Source organism: Lactuca saligna, chromosome 9, assembly GCF_052625555.1.
Source record: "Lactuca saligna cultivar CGN05327 chromosome 9, ASM5262555v1, whole genome shotgun sequence".
NCBI classification, from domain to species: domain Eukaryota; kingdom Viridiplantae; phylum Streptophyta; class Magnoliopsida; order Asterales; family Asteraceae; genus Lactuca; species Lactuca saligna.
Genome location: NC_136425.1, coordinates 16,954,648 through 16,967,762, shown reverse-complemented (window position 1 = coordinate 16,967,762; position 13,115 = coordinate 16,954,648). Strand labels below are relative to the sequence as shown.

The 13,115-nt window shown below is 25.6% G+C and overlaps 1 long non-coding RNA gene across 8 annotated transcripts; it reads left to right on the top strand.

The window, feature by feature from the left end:
• The first annotated feature begins 229 nt into the window (after window positions 1-229).
• Window positions 230-3,900, top strand: LOC145015443 (uncharacterized). 8 transcript variants are annotated; one of them, XR_013665881.1, is made up of 5 exons: window positions 230-420; window positions 543-1,285; window positions 1,377-1,504; window positions 1,570-1,659; window positions 1,754-3,900. It is a non-coding gene; the product is annotated as an uncharacterized LOC145015443 (long non-coding RNA). The 8 variants fall into 8 exon arrangements; XR_013665878.1 differs by having other exon boundaries at window positions 1,570-3,900; XR_013665877.1 differs by having other exon boundaries at window positions 1,377-1,659.
• The last annotated feature ends 9,215 nt before the right edge of the window (window positions 3,901-13,115 follow it).

Genomic DNA, 13,115 nt, shown 5'->3' with positions numbered 1-13,115 from the left:
ATATATATATATATATATATATATATATATATATATATAATAATAATAATAATAATAATAATAATAATAATAATATGTTTTGCTGAATTTTAAGACATACAACCCTGAAAATAGTATTTACAACAACTTTATGCATTTCCAAAAATCATATCTAATCCACTGGCCATTGAAAAAGTCAATTTAAATAATACCATATCACCTAGGTTCTCGGTCAATGACAACTATTCATCATCCCTCAATCTTTCATCTCTGATTTAATTGAAATTTTGAATTGAACTCTCTTCAACAATCTATTTAAAAACCCTAGCGCCCATTTCAACTTTCATTGCCTCCTCTTATTTCTCTCTCATGTCATCCACGTTTTCTCTCCAAACTCTGGGCAAGTCCAACGACAAATCTTACATCCTAGAGCTTCCATCGGTAAATTGATGTCCCTTCCCCGCTTCTGTTCTTGAATCTGTGTGTGTTTCTTTTGTTTCATTTGAGTTTTGGGTCTGTTACTACTTATAAACCATGGTTGCTGATGTTATTTCCACCTGCAGAACTTCGACAAAGACCGCCCTATTTTGTGTTTTGGGGTTCTTTGAAGACTATCATCGACCACTACCACTCCGTTTCTAAGAAAGCATAACAACCACCTCCAGTCTCTGCCACTGTCACCATTGATGTCTTCTAGCCATCGGTTTGTTAAAGTTATCAACAAAGGCATTTCGAACTTTCAATCACATACTATACTCATAATGGGATTCAAAATTTGAAATTGGATTTCATTCTGTCAAACACATATTCAAATTTGAAATTTTGAAATCTGATTTCATGTAATTCTCTATTTATCTCTAAATCTCTTTAATGTAGTCGCCGACCTTCTAGGGTTTGCTATCCCCTCCTTCAGTTTCTCTGTGATAGAAGATGAAGAGGATCACCATGCTACTCCGCCACTCACCCACTCGCTCTGTACATGCACACACACCACAACAATTCACTATTTCTCTTTTGTTTTGATTAATGGTAGGTTAGACAGACTTTGGATCACTAGATGACGACCAACGCTTCTTTCCTTCAGAACCCACGCTTATCAATGCTTCTTTCATTTGACTCTGATTCATAATTGCTACAAGAATACCACCGTTTACACCCATCAATACTTCTTTTGACTGTGATTAATCTCAGACCTCCACACACAAATCTGCCAACAACATCTTTGCTTCCTAGCAAAAGATTTCCAGGTGGCCTTTAAACAATGTTTTTGCAGTAATTTTGAATTCCATTTCTGGATTCTTTAAAGGTAAGTTCGAATGGTTTTGGGTTTTCTAAATTTTAAAATTATTTATTTATGGTTATCACTCTTTTCTTCTTTGTTTAAAAAAATCCTACAGATGCTTATTCGTGGATATGGGGATAGGTAAAATGATTCCGTCATGTTTTTGGGGTTTATGGAAAGGCTATGAAGAATTGGAGTAACCAGTCTTCAAATATGAAAAGCATGTGGTTCTGCATCATATAAGTAAGTTCTGTGATCTCTATACATGGTTTTAGTTTGATACTTAGTCATATATATCTACAACAAAGGATTACAATGAAGAAAAAACAATACATGTTGGAGGTGTTCTTCAATTTGTCTCTACAACTATCATTTTCAACATGGATTGGAAGCCAAAGGTAATAAATACATATATAGTTGAAATAACTCTTATTATATAGTAAAATTGAATATATCATGCTAAATGGTATTATGTTTATTCCAAATGGTGAGGTTGATCTGCAAGCACAACCTACAACTCATAGAACTGGTCAGAACCAGGAGGTAATGGTTCTTTGGTTAGAAATGGTAGGTTGCCCTTTCACGACTTAGTCATCTTTAAGGTTTAATATGCTTGCATTGAAAGTAAATTACATATATCTTCTAAAACTTTTAGTTATGTTGATGTAAGCTGGGAGGGAAAAAGATCTCTACAAATTTGTAAGTTTAATTACTGTACAATGCATGAAATGCCATACAACCCTTGATTTCTTATTTTCTTTCGCAAGATCAACATATCCTTTCAAACTCAGGCAAAGCTTGGTTCTGGTCAGGCCTGGCCTGAAAGGCTTAGTTGTTTTCATTACCAAAGGTTATAGTAACACATGCAAGTTGTGGGTTTCTTCAAGCTTTTGAATGGGAGTTTTATTGAAACAGGGAAAGAATGGATGTTTTCATTAGCAAAGATTTTACTAGCCATCCTTGTAATTTCTAACATAATTCAATTACTATGGTAAGAACATTTTTAATTATGGATTAAAATTGATATTTGTTATTTTCTTATGCACAGTGTCTATATATTGGAAGTGAGTGCTTTAACATAAGAGAGGCTCTATGTAGTAGATGTTATAGCCAAGACATAAGAATCATTCAGTTGATTTTACCACACCAATCGTTTTTTTTGAACTCACTAGGTAAACACAATGGAAAATTTAATAACAATGTCTTTATTTTATTTTCTTTCAATTCGTGTTAGTTGTTTATGGATTTAATGGGATCGGTAAGGCCATGTTTGTAGATAAAGCTATATATAAAGATGTTGAGAACTTGAACTTGGCTTCAAAATGTGTTGAATGTATGATATTTTTACAGTATCTCAACCAGAATATTTTGTTTTTGAAATCTTTAAATTTTGTGGGCTTCAAACTAATTTTTGACCGATAATATATCTCTATTAATGTGGTAGTTAAAACATGAACTTGATATAAGTAAAGAGGAATGGTATATGATGCAGGCCTAAAGAGAGAAAGGAAGAGGCTTCCATTTGCTGTAAAGGTATAGTTTTGTTGATATCATTTTGATGCTTCAGTTTCCGCCCCTTCCAAAAAATATCTTATGTTGCTTCAAAAATATACGTTTGATTTTCTGGTTTGATTTTGTCTTTTGTAGTTCTCCTTTTCATTTTTGAAATTTTCAGTTTATATCTTGGATCAATGATAGGTATGAAATTACTTATATCCGTTGATGTTCGTCTAAGATACTTGACTTCTCTTACATATGGTTTAAACTGAGTATAGTCAGATATTTGGTGATGCATGGTCAAATCCTAGAAGTTAGTATTTTAATGTTATGCTCAGGTTTCATTTAAATCATCCAATAAGTCTTTATACTCTTGGCCTTTTTGTTGACATTATCTTGGATCATTTTACCCCTAAAAATGGAGTGACTAATTACTGAAGTTGCCCACTACTTACAGTATGCAAAGTGTGCTAAAGTGTAATCTATAAAGTTTTGGTTAGATGTAATACTCTACTCCCTTTCTTGAAGGACTTTCTCCACTTATTGATGGTTTTACCCTTGCTCAATTTCAGTCCTTATATGGGCAATTTCACTATGCATATGGTACATTCAGAAAATTGGATTTTTAGCAGTTTTCCAGAAATGAAAATTACCAATGCAACTTTAAAATATCTCCCCAGAATATAACTTTTGACTTTAATAAAATCGGATTTTCGTCATATTTTCCACATAAAAGGTAAATTGGCAAGAAAATTGATTCTGGTGGTCATCAATCTCCTGGTGTTGCTTTGGGTACCTATATATAGGTTGCTATAAGTGACGTTACAGCCTTACATGGTTTCCATTATTACCTTTGGTGGTGTTTTTTAGCTTAATCTATACATTTTTTTGTTTCTTAGTTGTTTGTTTCTTTGTTTTATTTTTTTGTGAGTTTTATACACTATGTAATTAAATGAGTAGTAGTGTTTGTATTATAATTTTTAATTAAAATTGTATTGTGGAGAGTTTTTATACACTATAAATTGTATTTGGCAGAGTGTTTAGGTGCAAATTTTGAGAAGTTTTTAGAACGTTAATTTTATTTGTATATATTTGGTGATGTCATAGCAAACTAATGCCAAATGAACATATTAGTGTTTGTATTATAATTTTCAATTAAAATTTATAAGATTTTGAAGATTATTAATAATATTTAATTCTTTATTTCAAATCAAAAGATTTTTTTAAGGAAAACAACTTAAAAACCTCGACTCTAGCAACCATCAAAATTCAAAAATTATGGTTAGTTTGGCAAATAAATAATCTTTTCATATTTACTTGAACATTTGGTTACAAAATTAAGTGAAACTGATAAAAAAACATTAAAATCAATATTATCATCACTCAAATGTTTGTTAAATTAGTCTTTATAATTACTAAAGAAAAGATAAATTGTATCCTTGCACTTGAATGTTACATCTCAAATCGTAAACCCTAAGTTTTAAACTCTACCATGTAAAACCTAGCTTCTAAACCCTAAATCATTATCCATTAACACTAAACCTACACTTTAAGCCCTAATTCTCAAAACAAAACATTTAATTGAAATATAATTATATGTTCTTGGCGCGTTACATGTGTAAACTATTCATGCAATAATATAATGATGACCGCTCCTAAGGCCATAACAAATCGAACTAATACGAACGATGATTGTTTATGTTCGTTTTCATATTAAATAAACGAACATAAATGAACTTTCTGCAAAACGGTTCACGAACAATTCGTTAAACAATCGGCTCGTTTACAATCATAATCGCCTCTTCAACTAATTTTCGAATAAAAGTATTCGCACCCGTCGCTTGGCGCGGGTAAACGGCTAGTGTATACAAATATCACAATATATATATATATATATATATATATATATATATATATATGTGTGTGTGTGTGTGTGTGTGTGTGTGTGTGTTGTGATATTTGGTTTAGTTATGAATTGAATGAATTAAGCGTGAATTTTCTTTTTATATACGTTCCAACATCGTCACCTTCTCCATCTCTTTCTCTCTAACCTCCAGTGAAACACATCAGGTATGTCAATTTTTTTATTTTTATTTTTGTTTTTTCCTTCTGTTAAACTGTGAATTTAATGTTTTAATATCTCATTTACTGTTTATTCTTGTTAATCATAGTTTTTTCTGTTGTTAAGTTGTGGATCCATGTTTTTTTTATTATTTGTTATAATATATGCATCAAATTGTTATTCATAGTTTATTTATGGGTTGTTATATTGTGAATTAAAACTTAGAAGATGTGTTATTATATTAATGTTTTCTCGAATAATGTGATTTTTTTTTAAGTTGTGAATTATGATTTTTAATGTTTCAACTATTATTTAGTTATGTTAAAGTTCGTTTTAACTGTGAATGATTGAATTGATATGGTTTTAAGTAGTGAATACTATGAAAGAGAGTCCTAAACTATTTTTTTGTTTGTTTTTTTTTCCTGTTAAAGTGTGAATTTGATGTTTTAATCTCTTATTTGTCGTATAATTTTGTTAATCTTAGTTTTAGCTCCTATTAAGTTGTGAATGTGTACTTTTTTTTGAATTAAATTTTGAATTTATTATACTAGTTTGTGAATTTTCTATATTAAATTTTGTATTAATTGTAATAAGTGTTTTAAGCTAATAATATGGATGTAAATAGTACTTGTTGTGTATTAAAATATGAATTGAGTGTACTAAGCTGTGATTTTTTTTTTTTTTTGAACTGTGAATTGATTGCATTAAGTTTTTAATTTTCATTTTGAACTACGAATTGACTGCTTTAAACTGTGAATTTTCTGTTTGAACTGTAAATTGACTAGATGAAGCTTTAAATTATGCGTATGAAAGTATAGAGTTACTTGTATTAAGCTATGAATTTTGTGTATAAACTTTAAATTGACTTTATAAAGAGTGTTAAGTTGAAAATATGGTTGTGGATGCATACTTTTTGTGTATTAAACTTTGAATTTTGAGTACTAAACTGTGATTTTTGTGTTTTAAAGTGTGAATTGACTACATTAAACTGTGAATTTTCTTTTTAGACTATGAATTAAGTATATTAAGCTGCGAATTTTGTGTATAAATTATAAATTGATTGTATTAAGTTGTGAATGAATTGATATTAAGTTGTGATTATTTTATAATTTTTTTGGTTGCTTTTAAAATAATGTAAATTTTATTCACGGTTTAATATATTAAATTTATAATTTAAAATATGAATAATTTATGTATAATTTTTTTTTAATTTTCTTCTGAATATATTTATTTTGTGTTGTATAATTATGTAAGAATATATTGGTTTTAATAATAGTTTTGCATTAAATTCACAATTTAAAATATGAATGATTTATGTATAGATCTTTTTGTTAGTTTTCTTCAGAATATGTTTATTTTTTGTGTTGTGTAAGTATGTAATAATACATTAGTTTTAATAATAGTTTTGCATTAAATTCAAAATGAATGAAATAAATGGTTTTTTTTAGATCGTGAATTTAATATTTAAGTTATTAATGCATGACTTTGTTTACAGATTTGATTTTAAAAAAATGATGGTTGTGATGTTGGTACATGTGGTTTGTGGCAGCGTATGGTGGTGGTAGTGGTAGAGTTTGAATTTTTGATTTCTTTGAGTTTATGAATGATTGTAAAATGGTTTGTATTAAGTTGTGAATTTTGTGAATTAAACTATAAATGGACTGTATAAACTTGTAATTTATATACGTTTTGTGTTCAAATATTAGAGCATATAAGAATGAAAATATTATACTGCAAAGATTACAATTTTGCCATTTTTGTATCAAAAAGAGAGAAAAAAAGGATTTTCAGATGTTTAATAAGAATATCATGTAAATATTTACTAACTAATGGAAGGTTCTTAGGGTTTTTAATCTTTTTTGGTTCTCATTTGAACTACTCCCTATATATATATATATATATATATATATATATATATATATATATATATATATATATATATATACACACACACTAATAAAAGAGTAGTTCTTTTGCCATGTGTCATCATATTAGACGCCTTAGTTAATGTGTTGCCACTTGTCAATCTATTAGCTCTCTATTTTAAATTTATTAAACATCATCATTAATGTGATGCTATTTATCAATGTATTTATTCTCTATTTTAAAATTAAAATTAAAATTTTATATTATTGTTTTCATTAATTCACAAATAAAAAATGTCTAATATATATATTAAAAATTAATTTTACATATTTATTTGAATCAACGATTATAATTTCATGTAACTAATAAAAACATCTCTTAGTTAATAATTTATTTAAAATAATTGATTAATAATTTTGAGTTTTTATTATAAAAATTTAATTAATTTTATAACCGTGGTTCCCACAGGTTATATATATATATATATATATATATATATATATATATATATATATATATATATATATATATATATATATATATATATATATATATATATATATATACTAGGTGAATTTCCGCGAGAATAAAATTATATAGTTAAAATATTAACTTTTACCAAATTATTATTTAAAATTTCTACTTTGAAATAAAATGTTAGTAGTAAAACAAACATATAGTTAACATATTCGTTTTATTAAACATTATTGTTTTATTTTTAAGTTGCTATGATATATACAATTATTTGATAATTTTATAAACCGTTTAAAATTGTGTAAATTATATTTCAAATGAATGATAATATAACGGGTAACAAAACGCATAAACAAAAATATGAACTGCAACTTTTAGTAACATAAAATTAGAAAAACATTTATTATAACATTTGTATTAAAAAAGATATATATACAACGAATAATAAAAAATATGAAAAATAAATACTATATCTTTTAATAACATAAAAACACTAAAGCATCTATTATAACTTTTATATCAACTCTTCATATTTAAACCAAAAATCTTTTCAAATACATTAATGTTTTTAGAGAGTAAAACATTACAAACATTACAACCTTATAAAAGAGAGGAAAATAAAAATTTATTAGTGATTACTAATTAATAATCATAAGTTAAAAACTCTTGAGTTGTAACGTGAGTTTCAAATGAATGCGGTACTTGGAAATGTATATTTATTATTATTATTATTATTATTATTATTATTATTACTAAGCGAATGCCCGCACGTTGCACTGAGACACCTATATAGTTGAAGTCTTTACAAATATATGGTTTTTTAAATATAACAATAACGTTGTTGTTAAATTTGATATAATAATTTGTATATACTAAATTGATATAATATAATGTTTATTTTGAATTATATGATAATATATACATTTATTATAACTTCATAATCTCAATCGTTTGAATGACTTCTACCCGTGAGTTACACATGAATAAAATTAAATATAATATATGATTTGATGTTATTTATAGTTCTTTTATTGTTAATTAATTTTTTAAAATTTATTTGCTTAATATTTTAATTTCTATCATTATAATTATTTAAAACATCAAACATTGTTTTTTTTTTATTTTAAAGCTAACAATATAATCATTTATATAGAGTTGTTTTTAACTATTGTTATTGTAAGTTATTTTAAGCTACTTATTTGGAAACTTTTAACGATTATAAAAATATACTTAAGAAATATTTTAGTTAAATTGATATTACAATTTAGTTTTTGCTTTTATCACTACAATTTATCAGTTTTAACTATTTACAAAATATTCTTTAGTTTTTTTATATGAAACTGAAATTTATATTTGAGTTGACATTATAATGTGCAGAAACACTTATATAGTTGAAGTCTTTACAAATATATATATTTTTAAATATAACACTAACATTGTTGTTAAATTTGATATAATAATTCGTATATTAATTTGATATAATATATTGATTATTTTAAATTATATGATAATATATAAATCTATTATAACGTCATAATCTCGATCGTTTGAATGACTTGTAATCGCGAGTTACACATCAATTAAATTAAATATTATATATGGTTTAGTATTATTTATAGTTGTTATTTTTTAACTAATTTTTTAAATTTTATTTGCTTAATGTTTTAATTTCTATCATTATAATTAATTAAAACATCAAACATTATTTTTTGATTTTAAAGGTAACAATATAATCATTTATATAGAGTTATTTTTAATTATTGTTATTATAAGCTATTTTAAGCTACTTATTTGAAAATTTTTAACGATTATATAAATATATTTAGAAAATATTTTAGTTAAACTTATATTACAATTTAGTTTTTGCATTTATCACTATAATTTATCACTTTTAACTATTTACAAAATATTATTTGGTTTTTTTAGTGGAACTGAAATTTATATTTAAGTTGACACTGTAGAGTTATATTTAAATTAATAATTTAAGTATTTTGTCCAAACTGTTCAAAAATTGTAGCTTTAAATTGATAATAGTTTACATGTAATAACATTTTAAATCTAATAAATTAAGTATAATGTGTTAAAATTTACAGACATAACTTTATAAATAGAAGTAAATATATTATTTTAAAATTGAAGTTTTGTCTATTTATGATTACACTTTAGGTTTGATATTTATTTTACCTTATTAACCAACTTACAATCATTATTAGAAAGACACTACAATTTATCACTTTTAACTATTTATAAAACAATCTTTGGATTGTTTAAGTTAAATAAAATTTATATTTAAGTTGAACCTATAATGTTATCTTTTAAATAATAATTGAAGTATTTTATACATATTGTTCAAAAATTATACATTTAAAATGATAATGGTTTACATCTAACAATATATTAAAACTAATACATTAAATATAATATGTTAAAAGTTAAAAAACATAATTTTGTAAGTAGAATTACATATATTATTTTAATATTGAAATTTAGTTTATATATGAATACATTTAAATTTTAGTTACCAAATTATAATTATTATTATAAAGAAATTGAAAAGTCATGGGAGTTTCAAATGAATGTGGTGAAAAGAAAAAAGAATTGGGGTTTCAAATGCATGAGATTCAAGAAAAAAAATGCTAGTTTTATAAGTATGTATGATTATTATTATTATTATTATTATTGTTATTATTATTATTATTATTATTATTATTATTATTATTATTATTATTATTATTATTACTATTATTATTATTATTATTATTATTATTATTATTATTATTATTATTATTATTATTATTATTATTATTATTATTATTCGTCTAAATAATTGGTTTTGATGCATCATTTTAATCCCTTCAATTATTAAACATAAAAGTATTTAATAATAAATTTATAACATATGTAGGTGCATATACATGTTAAACAAATCACACTATATATATTCGTAAATGTCATATGTAATTTTTGTCGTAGTAATACGGATAAGTTACTTTTATATAAAGAACATATCATGATAAGTCTATCATAATTACATATCAAATGTTCAAAATTCTGTTATCTTTTAAATATTGTCTTTTAAATATGTTATGTAGGATAACCTAACAAAAAAATAAACAAATAAATAAACATAATCAAAATAGAAAAACTACAATCAAATAAATAAGAGCATTAGGTGGTTGAATATAAAGATGTTACATATGCATACATTTAAATCAAAAGAAAAAAACTAACATTCGTCAACTTTGCTCAAACAAAAAACACCTATATCCATTTTATGAATCTTCTTTCTTCATTTAACACTATTCAATCATAGAAACTTGATGACAATTCTTCACTAACCTACAATCAACATATTTTCCTTGAAAAAGAAGAATAAGAAAGATATTCCAAGCAAAACATTCAAGATTGAGTAATACACACAAATGACATACAAATATTAAATGAGAAACTGAATATAAAGAAAGAATATAAAAGATTCATTTGTTTTGGTTGAAAGAAAAAAATTATATTACAATTACCATCGATACGACATAACCCATTTCTTCAAATCATCATATTTGGATCATGAATGCTTCAATTATATGAAAACTTTTGAATCACAATATCTTCAAATCCTTCATACATGTAAGATTTTATATAACACAAAAGACAAAAAAGATTGGTCTTTTTATAGTAAACTTTTCATTAAATGCTAATCAAACATAATATAAGTTATAAAACTTTTGAGTATTAATCATAATTAAGAAATTTTTTGAGTTGCATTAGTTAAAAAAAGGAGTTTCAAATGAATATGGTTTGAGAAAGTTAAAAAATGGGTTTCAAATGCATGAGATTCAAGAAAAAATGCTAGTTTTCTAAGTATGTATGATATATATATATATATATATATATATATATATATATATATATATATATATATATATATATATATATCCTTACTATCTTATAAAAGAAATCTAACTATTTCTAAAAATAGATTGATTATAATAATATTATTTTTTTAAGACGTCCAAATGATGAAGCTGATAGTACAAGTAACCATTAATAAAATAATATTAAATTTTAACCACATTTTGAATTCAAATATTTATCATCAAATCTCCTTATATTTCTCAACAATTTGATATGGTTCCCTCAAATCCCGGATTCATTTAAATTTTGAACCCTTTTAGATATCCTTAAATTTAGCATGTTGATTCAAATATCCCTCCAATCGCATATACCTCTTTGTTCCCTCCTCTGCTATAAAGCCCACCGTCCAGGAACAAAAAATGACTTCATCTCCCAAATAACACCATAGTTTGCTTATTTTGTCTTCGACATGTACTTTCTTTTGTAAAATAACATTTTTGTAGAGGAAACATATCACCGAAAGAATTTACACGCCTGCCGCTTTGCGCGGGTACACTGCTAGTATATATATATATATATATATATATATATATATATATATATATATATATATATATATATATATATATATAGAGAGAGAGAGAGAGAGAGAGAGAGAGAAAGAGAGAGAGAGAGAGAGCTAGGTTCAAATGTTTCTAGCAACTATTGTTTTCCTAAATGCACCAATCACAAATAAGAAAATAATTAATTAATTAAATCAAAAAGGGCATTTCTGATCTTTTACACTTTCAATTAATAGCATTCTTCCAACTGTGCAACCTCAGGAATCAAACATTGATGCAGTCGGATATCCAATCTTACTCCTATATTTTGCTAAATTAAATCCCAAATCGGCACTGATTGGTCGAATCTTCAAACTTTGGTTGTTCTAATCATTAAAGAAAATTGCATTCTAACTGTCATCGTGATTCGTCAGCCGGTTCTCCGCAGGATTCGATACTTTACTATTTTTTCTCCTCTACTCATAATCAAATCGATTTAGAGGTAATTTCGAATATGGATTAAACCCCAATGTTCGGTTCTTAATGGTAATATAATTTAGTGATCTATTGTTGTTATTAAGTGTAAGGATGAATGATATTAATTTGGCTCTAATTACAAATAGTTGTGTTTGATCGACGAAGAGTGGTGGCTGAGACGCGAACCATAATTTGAATTTGATTATGCCTTGAGATTGGTAAACTCAACCACTATTAACTATGGTTTTCAAATTAATATCTTCAGGGTTTAATATTGTGTCAAATTTAGAGGAACTTGATGGTACTGTTTCAAAATGTATGAAATATTGTGTCATATGAGAATTGCTGGTTTCTTTAGTTTCTTAATCTTTTATATGTAGTGGATCTACATTTTAAGACCTGGTCTAGTAAATAGTTAATAGGATGCAAAAGTTAATTAGCAATAGAACTAAATCAACTGATAAACCAAAGCATGTTTCATTTTAATTGTTAGTATGTTACAATTATCATCTTGCTCTTTAATCTGATAAATTTCATTGACGCTAGGAAAGCTAATATGGGAACAGAAAGTGTGAATTGGCATTCAGTTTTAGATTTTGACCAATTGGTTGCCCTCCCAGTAACTGGGCAGCAACCATCAGCCCGCTATAAGGTTCCCTTATATCTTAGTCATATAATTATTCTTAATTCACTCTTCTTATCTTTTTCATGTTCCCTGTTATACAATCACTTATGTGTTCTTCTAATGCCATTTTTTCTTTCATTCTCGTATGTTGTAGTTGTTGCTGATGTAAAGTTATACATTGTTAGTGGAAGTCATAATGGGCGATACTTATCTGATGTTCAGGTACCATTATTGTTTAAAACCAACAGTTTCAAACAAACATTATAATTGTTTCTGTTTGAAGTCATGTGGATTTGCGAAAATATTTTTATGGTATGGACACGGTAATATTTTATAGGTTCGGGTTGTTATACGATAATGTCTAAAAAGGGCTTGTTGAAATGCCAGAAAGATAATTTAAAAATATAAATATGTGGTATACATTCTGTCTGAATTACTAGCTACACATGTTTTATATAA